This window comes from Lipotes vexillifer, unplaced genomic scaffold (assembly GCF_000442215.2).
Source record: "Lipotes vexillifer unplaced genomic scaffold, Lipotes_vexillifer_v1.1 scaffold1463, whole genome shotgun sequence".
Classification (NCBI taxonomy): Eukaryota; Metazoa; Chordata; class Mammalia; order Artiodactyla; family Lipotidae; genus Lipotes; species Lipotes vexillifer.
In genome coordinates, this window is record NW_006778536.1 from 162,364 (window position 1) to 172,935 (window position 10,572).

Sequence of the window (10,572 nt, forward strand, 5' to 3'; positions counted from 1 at the left end):
ATTCAAGCCAATAATGAAACTTCACATTTACATGATTTCCATGCTGGTATCCAAGCAAATGTGTCTTACTGGAAAGATCTGTCAATAGTTCAGAGACCCCCTTTACTACCTTCTCTGACCCCAGGAGTCTGTCGATCAATTGGGATACACTGATTTAAAGGATCTGCCTACTAAAATCCTATGAGTAAACCTCTGCCAATAATCCTACAACAATTAAATACTGCCAGAATAGGGGGAAGTTTTTCCATTCATTCACCTAATTGGATAAGAGTTTCTTACTTCATCCAATGTCCAACTTGGAAAATTACAAGTTGATTGAGGAAGGAACGAACAACAGAGAGATAGGGGTTAATGGAAATAAAAGTGGGGAAAGTGCACATAGAGCTGACTTGTATGAGATTCCATAGTGAGCCTTCATGGATGTACAGAGGTTGGCAAAGTGTCCTGGGGAAGAGGGAAAGGATGCTGTAAGCAAAAGCAGTGCCCCAATCCTTTGTTTTTTGTTTGTTTGTTTGTTTTTGTTTTTGTTTTTTAATCAGGAATGTAGGTTTATTTCATTAAAAAAAAACAAAACAAAGCAGATTTATCCCCCAAAGAGTACTGTATCCTTTAAAGCAGTAGCAATCACAAGGCACATATGTACAAAATACCTCAAGCAAAATAGAAACTAAACATTAAAAAATATATGTTATTTAAAAAGATGTTGAAGACCATTTGTTAATATGAACATATATTATAAAATGACATTTTTAATATAATTTTATTCCTTTCCCTTTAATAATAGATGGAATAATAGTGTAATATTTATGTACTATCTTGTGGCACATATCACAAATATTTGTACCACCAACTTGGTTTGCTAAGGGAAAAACAGATAGCTAAAGCACAGCTTAAAAATTTTATTTTTAGTGCTTTCACATCTTTTTTAGATATCTGGAATTCATAAGCTGAAAAGAAATAAAGGTCTCATTTTCTTTAGCTTAGAAAAAGCCTGTAGTTATACATCCCTAGGAAACCCACTATACAAAAAAGAATACATTCAAGATATTCTGAAATATCAAGGACATGATTTCTATTTTGTGATCATCACAATAATCCTCCTCTGAAAACAGATTAGAAGTCAACACATAATGAATGTAAAGGTCAACTTACTAAAATAAAATAGTATTTGATTTAAATTGTTGCTCACTTAGGAATTATAATGACTATTCTCTGGTCAAGGATGCTAAGATTCACTGTTATAAATGGTGCAACACCAGTATTTAGTGTATATAAAAATTCTAGGATTCAATATATTATAATGAAAAGTTTATAATAATCACACAAAAAGTATTCCTCTATATATTGAGCTTCACATGACGAAGACTGAAAAAGATATGGTTGAATTAGATCCTCAATACCTTTTGTAACATATATGCTGAAGTGCCTCTAAGCTTTAATGTTGCAAACAATTTTCTATGAGATGTTAAGGAGTGCTCACAATCTTTATTATTAGAAGGGAAGGAAGAGAAACTGAAGCTCCATTTTTAAACAATGACAACAAAAAGAAGAATATAAAAACCTAGTGTTAATAAAACATTTAAATAGTACAAAATAGCAGAATTTAAGTATCAGTTATATGCTGTCATTACCTGGGCTTTTGGATGTGTTTTCTTTTAAGTAACCAGCATCCTTCTCATCTAGTGACACTCTGTCTGGTACCTGAAGGCCCCCTCTGGCTTGCCCTGGAGGGACTCTGAGGTCTGTCTGCGTGTTGCGTGGTGAGCAACCACCAGGCCCCAGACTAAAGCAGCACGGTCTGGGCTACCTTGCTGATTGTGGACACAGCTTTCTCCAGTTCCTCTTCTGTTTGTTCCCCTGTGACCATAACCCTAATGCACGGAGGAGGGAGATACTTCTCTTCTTTCTCCAGGTAGCTCTCCTGAGTTCACGTGATGCCTCTGTCCATGCACAGAGTTGCAATTTCCTGGAGCAGTTTAACCTCTCTTTCTCAACACCCAGTGCTCTCTTCCAGCAGGAGGTGAAATGCCAGAGAAATGAACTCACCCACCACTTTTAATCCAGAAATGCCTTGTAAAGCTTTATGGATTCGTTTGCACTTTTCCTGGATTTTCTTCCATGATGCTGAGGGTCTCAGTGGCAGCAGCAGCTAACAGGGGAGGGGTCACGAAGCTGAAAAGCAGTATCTCTGGCCGGAAAGTCACAGGTGGTCAGTTACGGAAGAACTACCACAGCAGAAACCCCCAGTAGAAGCAAGTGAATTCTCCGTGTTGGCACTGATAAGATCAATATGATCAATAGTGATTCCAAAATGCTCAGTGACTCCTCAGCCATGCTCCCCCCAGGACTCCAAACGAAAGGCTTTCCTCCAGAAAGATCCTTGTGTTATATTTGTACTTTAACTGAACCAGTTCTGGAAGAGGGCAAATCGTTCTAGTATCCATGTACAATGCTTTGACTACAATGAAACGTCGAGTTACACGAGCCTTGCAAGGATTCTTTTCATCTTCAGTCTCTCGTTCTTTTAGTGGTTGTTCCAGGTCATCCGTATCATTATGGTTAAATAGCTTACTGTCACTATGTGATGCCTGTAATCCCTTCTGAATAGCAAAGCAGGCAGCTTTATCTACAGACACAATGTCTCCTCTCTTGGAGTAAGCAGCAGTAGCGCTGGCTATCATGGCAAATCCATATGAGTGTATAATGGCTACTTCCGTCTTCATAAATTTTGCCAGGCAGTCTTCCAAATCCAAGTGCACATCAAATGTGCCATAAAATCCTCTAGTCCACAAGTTCCCACACCATATGTCTTTGGAGATGCCAAAGCTGCTGCCTTGAGCCTAGGGTTATCCAACATTTCTCACCACAATGTTATGGCTCTTGGAGGGCCTGAAACGATGCTATAGTTGAGAGCAGGAAGGTCTCTTGAGACAAGAGAAACAAGAGGTTCTGGTTGCCAAGCTTCAATCAGTTCTTCCTTTTCCTTGACTGTAAGATCAGAACTCGTTCTTGTAGCTTGTGTGTTTTAGAGAGAAGAAGTCTGATTAGCCAGAGTATTAAAATTCCTTCCAAAATAAGATGATAAACAGGAACCTTAATGAAATTATCCATGTCAGGTCTTCTTTTCAGCTGTACATTTCCAGGATAAAGGCCAGGCTGACTTTTATGTTTTACACAGCTAAACACACTAAGTGCATGTAGACGATTCCAGATAATAACTAAGCCCCCATCAGCCCGTTATGGAGTGCTATATTCCAATAGGTTGTCATTGGAAAGTCATTTAAAAAATGTATTTAGAAATAGAAATACAAATAATTTTCAAACATTAGACAGAAAGAAAGCAATGATGATTCACAATAGTTAAAAAAATTCAGAAGTTGGGGACAGGGAAACTGCTGACAATTTCATATATAAACTTTCAGGTCATTACACAAATAACTTTAAAACTACATACATGTCGCATATGTTTGGGTACACAGCAAGACTCCTCAAATTCTGCATACACAGTGCACAGAAATTAGAAGCAAAACCAGAAATCTAAGACTATTTTTAAAATTTGCTGATCCCTCCTGAATGTAATTGAGTTAAGAGTGAGGACTCTACCAAAACAATCCTTTTGGTTTCATCAATAATCAGATTATAGTTGACAAACGTGAGTCCAAGTCACGAGTTAAACATTCCACTCCACAGAGAAATCATCCTAAGAAAAGTTTAAATGTCTACTGAATTAATAAAAATCACAAATGTGGATTCTTTTCTTCCCTAGGAAATGTTACATCCAGGAGGACTTCTCACTCATGGTCAATACCGGGGTATAGAAGTTACATAGTAAGAGGGCAGTTTTCAAAAAGGCAGCAACAATATATAGTAGAAATTACTCATTTCTAAAAAAAAAAAAAAAAAAGAAATCTTAAATTTTAGTGGTTCATCTTAGTCACTGTAATCTACCTAAGGGTGGACATCACCTAAGCCCTACTTGCTCTCTTAACTGTTTTTTGTTTTTCAAAACGTCCTGATGGGTTTTACAATGATACATCTTGCATCATCACACTTGCCAGTAAGTGCAATATTAAGTTTTAAGAAAATTATCAAAAGAAAACTGAGATTCACTTTAAATGAGTGTAAGCCCTGTAAGCACAGGGACTTTTACCTGTTCACTCACTGCACTGTTCCCAGCATCTAGATCTCTGCTGTCCAATACTGTAGGCACTAGCACCATTCAACTATTTAAATACACATCTAAATTAAATTAAATTCAGCCCCTCAGTTGCACTAGCCACGTTTCAAGTGCTTAATAACCACATGTGGTTAGTGGCTACTGTACTGAACAGCTCAGAGGACATGCAGAAAGTTCTATTGCACAGCACATGGAAACTCACTAAATGTCAAATGAATGAACATGTTCCAAGACTGACATTTTAAAATTTCATATTATCTTACCTATCTGAAATAGCTGGCCTTTCAAAAAAGCTCCTAACTAGTCTTTCTTTAAAAATTTACTAAAATAGTTGTATCTTTACAAGACAGAAAATGGGACGTATGCAGAAGAGTGACAAACTATTTCATATACCTAAATCATTCGGCTTCCTTTCTAACCCTATGTCCGAACAAAAACAGACAAAGTCCAACTTATTACAGTTCTTTCCCCTATTCCCTGCTCCACAGTTCTGAGAACCTGTCTTCCCTAGGACCTCTTCAGACTGAGATTTTGCACTCTCCTTTCATCACTCTGTTTCACCATCAGTCCCAACTCTCGTTTTTGACTAGCCTCTCTCCTGTACCCGGGCAGGACCTGGAGAGGGCTCCAAGCTCTCAGCAGCACAAAAATGAGACCCCCAGCTCCGGCTCCAGCTCATGCCTCCTGACATTCTGCTGCTGGCAAATATGTGTGCCTGTGAGTCTTCCAGCCAGGGACGCCGAGGGTCTGGGTGTCACCCGGCCAGCCCCGCCCAGGCCTCAGACCAAAAATCTACACAAACCGTCAACTTCCCCAGGGCTGGGTGTGCCCCAGTCCTTCTTTGGACCGCTAGTGGGGAATTCAGAAATCCAATCATTTAAATGGCTTCCACCTCTGATGATGTTATTCCAAAAGTCAGTTGATGAGACATATTCAAAGAGGTTTCTAGTGCATTTCATAACCAAGGGGCTTTGTGTAGATGATGAAGGTGAGAAGACCAAATACCACATTCAAATTTATATAAATGGGAGAATTCTAAGATGCCGCCCTAAGATTTCCCACCTTAATCCCCAGGACTATGAATGTAATGAGGTGTCACATCCATGATTATGTTATGTAACAGTGCAAAAAGACATCTTGCTGATGTAATTAAGGTTTGTTATCAGTTGACTTCCAGTTCATCAGAAGAGGGGTTATCCAGGCAGATCCAATCTAATATTTGAGTCCTGAACAGCACAGAGTTTTCTCTGTCTGATGGCAAAAGGAGAAGTCAGAGAAAATCAAAGCATGAGGTTTCCACACATAGCTGTTGGCTCTGAACATGGACGGGGCTGTGTGTTAACTAAGTTTTTTGTTTTCTTCGGGTTTATGCTTGGACACATGGGGCCTTGCTGAGCCTGGTGGGGTGGCCCCTTCCAGAGCTGTATAATTTCTCAAGATAGTGAACAATTCACCTGAAAAGCACCTTTCAAATGCAGACCAACAGATCCAGAGCCCACACCCCACCCACATTTTCTACCAGGTTCTAATACTTTCTGTCACTATCTACCTGTCATAATCACTCCAAAGCTGGGTACCAGATAACTAGGGACAGCCCCATGCCCCAGAGCCCTGAAATTATTCAATCTAGCCAATCCTAAGCCTGCTTACCCTGTCTCTCCTATTTCTTCCCTTAGAAACCACAATAAAGTCCCCTGATCACACTTGCCCTAACACCCTCTGCCTTTTGGACGACCTGGTGCTTCCCCATGTGGCCCACCTGTGGAGTGGCATGCCCCCTCCCCAAAGGAACTGTGAGTAACAAACTTTCTTTTCAGTGGCAAGTATCTCTTGATCTGTTGGTCTTACTGACTCTCAAACTTTCTATTAATATTTTAAATTCATTTAAAATTAATATTTTAAAACAGGGGCCATGTGCAAGGACAAGAGAGCAAGTGAGGGGACCCCAGGAGCAAACAGAAACCCCTGGCCAACATCAAGCAAGGAAAGGGGGACTTTAGTCCTATGACTGCAAGGAACTGAATTCAGCCACCACCTGAGGGAGCCTGGAAACGTCTTCCTCTCCCAACCCCCCAGATAAAAGTCTCATTTGGCCAACTCCTTGATTTGTGTCTGTGAGATGCTGAGCAGAGAACCCAGCCGAGCCTGCCCAGACTTCTCAGCTAAGGAACTGGGGTTTTGTTTTAAGCCCCTAAGTTTGTGATAATTTATCACACAGCACAGAAAGCTAATACAATATACATATTCTACATATGCACATTCATATATTGTATGTAGGCTGCTGCCTTAAAATGTTTATACATTTAAATTTGGTATACTTCCTCAAATCCAGATAAATCATATCATCTCGTTTACATTTTCAGGACACAGGAAGCATTTTCATTCCAGTGTTGAATGGAGTTCAAAACTACTAAACAGTTGCCAAAGCTCTGAGCAGAGGTCAGCCCCCTATGGTTTGTGCATCTCCACGTGGCTCATAATGGCGTTAAAGCCACAGAGACAACAGCCCAGGATGCATTTGTCTGGTCTTCTTTGATGAGGTGTGAATTGCTCATCTTTTAATACTAAGATTCCTGTGCCAGATGGAAGTGTGCGCACAGTGCCTTTCTCCCCTCTGGCCCCGATGAGCACGGAGATGCAAACACCAAATAGCCAGCAGGCCTACCATGGTCAGCTGTTAGCAGTGACCAAGACAGACACCTTGGGGACATTGACAAATTGGTACGCATGCTACATGACAGACTCCTTCAGTGGAACAATCCTGTCTCATACAGCATCAAAAACAATGCGGTCCTGAAAATATAGTCCGTTTTGACAAATAGTTGTTTCCAATCTTAATCAGAAGGTTATGGTATGGATATAAATTTTTAAAAGCAAATTTTAAAGTTTAATGCATGTGTATTGCACACCTGTCATATTTATGGTTCTGAGCCAAGTGCTAGGACAGGGTGTGGAATAAGGTGGATGCAGCCCAGTGTCCCCCTTCAAACCAGGTATATGCATAAACCTTTTCCTTCTCTGCAGATGTTCTCTTCAGAAAGATCTGAGGATCCAAATCCCCCGATCTGGCAACATCCGTGATGCACCTGCTTTGGGAATTCGGGTCTGAGTCTCCACAGCCACCTTCCCATCAGGACGCACAACCGAGGCCATACATCTGCTCCCTGTCATGCTGGAGGTTTCTGTTCCACCACATATGGTCCTTGAATGTCTGTCAATGAGCTGTCACTCTCCCTGGCACTGGGAGAGCAGAGAATTAAAGGGTGGAATTCTTTGAGACACTCAGAAAAAATGTTTTCCTCTTGAGCTTTTTCATTTGTTTCATGATCAGCACCGTGGCTCTTATTCTAATTTGCCTCCACACTAATTGCCATTTCTCAACATTAATGGACCCAGGACCACACTCAGCAACTGGTAAATGGCTCTGCATGACTCATCTGGGCCAGAGACTGGCATTCTCCTCTGTGTGCAAACCCGGCCGCTCCTTCCCACAGGGGCAGCATCCTGGCCTGGGGCAGCCTGCATCTCACTGCAATGCCAAGCCCCTCGGTCCAGAAAGACTGGAGTCCTAAAACCTCCAGTTTTCAAGACAGACTCTCACTTTCCTGAGAAGGCCTACTGCGCTCGGGAACGGACACAAATTTGGTCTCAGATCTGCTGGAGCAAAGCCCAGATGGGACTGGGTCGTGTTGAGTGGAAGTGCAGTCTTATATTCTCTATTCCACACTGTCAGTCTCGTCTTCTTTTTGATCTTTATCTTTTGTGGGGAGGTGGGATGATCTGAATAAAGGAAAAAACCCAAAAGCGAAGAACAGAGACTACAGGGACTAGGAAAGCATGTGAATCCATAACAGTCACTGACCTCTGAAATCACGGTGGTCAGTCTCAGTGTTCTCCATGGGAATATGTGTGAACACGTGTGAACATGTGGTCTCCCCTCGTGGCTTGTCACTTGGGAACAGCCTTCCAGGTGATACACACGCTCCAGTGATGAGGATGATCTCAGACTCTCAAAGTCTCAATACAGAAAAATAATACCTTTTTACCCAAAAAGTTTTCTGTTCTGGAATAACCAAATCAATTCTTCATCCATAATTGAGAAAATGTAAATCAATCTCAAAGTTCCTTACAGGCTTTACCAAATATTTTTATGTGTCAGGAAGTGTGCTAAACAAAGACACCATAAAGGGATACAATCAGATCATGTCCCACACAGCCCCTCCCCAAAGTCTCCCATTTCACTTGAAACCCTTGTACCAGCCCCAAGGCCCGGTGTGATCTAAGCCCCAGACCTCAGCTCCCACCACCAGCCTTTGGAACTCTGTTCCAGCCACACTGGCCTCCTTCCTGTCCTCTGAATGTCAATCAAGTGCCGAGCTCAGGGCCTTTGCACAGTTGTTCACTCAGCCTGGAATTCTCTTCCCAGTTACCCACAAGGCTTATTCTTTCCTGTCCTTCAGGCCTTCACTCTAAACGTCACTTTCTCCAGACTTTCCAAGGACACGTTATCCAAAATTACACCCCCATCCTATTACCCTCTATTCCTCTTGCCTGGTTCAGAACGAAAAAGAAAAGATGGGGGGGAAGGAATGTGTGGTCCAGAGGTCCAGAGGAGCCTGGATCTGACCATATTACAGATCAGTACCAATCACAAGCCCATCTTGTGAGGGTCCATGCCCACCCTGTGGGTTCATGGTGACTCCAAACTCACTTGTCCTCCTGAGCCAGCCCTGTTGGCACAGTCACAGATGAAAGAGCAATGTCTTCATGTGTTTACAGAACAGAGATGCCATGGGAGCAATGACTTTGTTTTCCCCATGCTGTATCCTTGTGCTCAGACAGTTCCTGTCCCACGGGAGATTTATTTGCTCAGAAGAGGTTCCACAAGTAGGAGAGGCACCCCTTTTTCTCTTCTCCCTATTTCCATTCCTGCTACATAGGATGCAGACATGATGGCTGGAACTCCAGCAGCCTCTTGGATCATGATTTGCATACAGTGATAGGAGCCACATGCTGAGAGTGGCCAAGCAGGAGGAGACTAGACCTGAGGACATGCAGACACTCTCACACCAGCCTGGACTGCCCCCCACCAAACTTGTCCTGATAAAACAAACCCTTATGATTTAAAGCACTATTATTTGGGGTGGGGGGGTCCATTAAGTGCTGTCAGTACATTCCCACCAATAGTCAGCAGAGACACATCTGTAACTAAACAAATTGTGTTTATTACTCATTACAGTGAGAGGGAGCTCACAGTGTGGGAATCCACCAGGCATCTCAGTAAGAGCATAGGAGAGAAGGTTTATCATAGGATTTAGTCTTTGTGTCTAACAGAAAGCCAATACTACAAAAATGTGGTTAAATGAATAAAGTGTAAGAAAAAAAATCTGGAATGTAATGTAGCTCTTTTATATCTGATAAATACAGATTTAAATTTCTAGTTTAACATGAATTGCTAATGTTGCTTAGATTTTTGGTCAAATTCAAAGTCCATGTATTTGTTGTAGCATTTTTTTTTTACTTTTATGTTCCATAAGTCCTTCATTTAGACATAAACAAATTTCAGAGTTTGATCAATCAAAGTTTATGCAACTCAGAACTAGATGGGATTAGATTAAGGAAGTTTACTGACTTCACTTTTCAGAATATTAAAATAACCCACACTCAGATTCCCAAGTATACTAAGCCAGAATTGGGTGATATTTGAATTAATCTGCAATAAAAAATCTATTTTGAGCTCACTGTTTACAAGTGAAATATTGTTGCTTTGTGCCTGAAGCAAAATCCAAGAAAAACAAGGCTACAATGTAATTACCATCCAATATAGATGTTGCTGAAAGAAAATAAATCAAGTTGATTCAAAAGGTGAGGAAAAAAACAATATTCTAATCTAAATTCACTTAGCTATTAGACCAAGTAAGGATGATCAAAAAAGATGGATAGAGAAAAATCATCGTTCTGTAAATGTCTTTGAGTATGCATGATTTTTTAAGCTGTTTTAAAATTTGATAGTATAATGTTTCAGGATTTCATAACATGAACTAGATAATGAAATGATGCTCAGAAGTGGTCATCCCAACACATATCCATTCATTTATTCAACAAATATTCATTGAGCATATAGAACAGACTTGGTTCCATACAAGGAGCTGAGAATAAACATCCTGAATTCAAGGGGTTTACAACCTGTTAGAAGAGACAAAATAAGAAGAATAAAATATCCGCCCCCACACAAATTGTGCAGAGAGTGGTAAAACTGGGATGATGGAAACACGGGTTATGAGAACCTAATCTATCCTGGAAAGTAAGAATGATTTCAGAGGTAGAGATGCCAGTGGTAGGTCTAGGGAGTCAAATGGAACTCTCCAGGTGTAGTAGAGGGATAATCTTTCCCT

The 10,572-nt window shown here is 41.0% G+C and overlaps 1 pseudogene; it reads right to left on the reverse strand.

Annotated features, from left to right (window-relative positions):
• Positions 1-1,783: 1,783 nt before the first annotated feature.
• On the reverse strand, positions 1,784-3,111 carry LOC103070896 (serine palmitoyltransferase 1 pseudogene; annotated as a pseudogene).
• Positions 3,112-10,572: the final 7,461 nt, after the last annotated feature.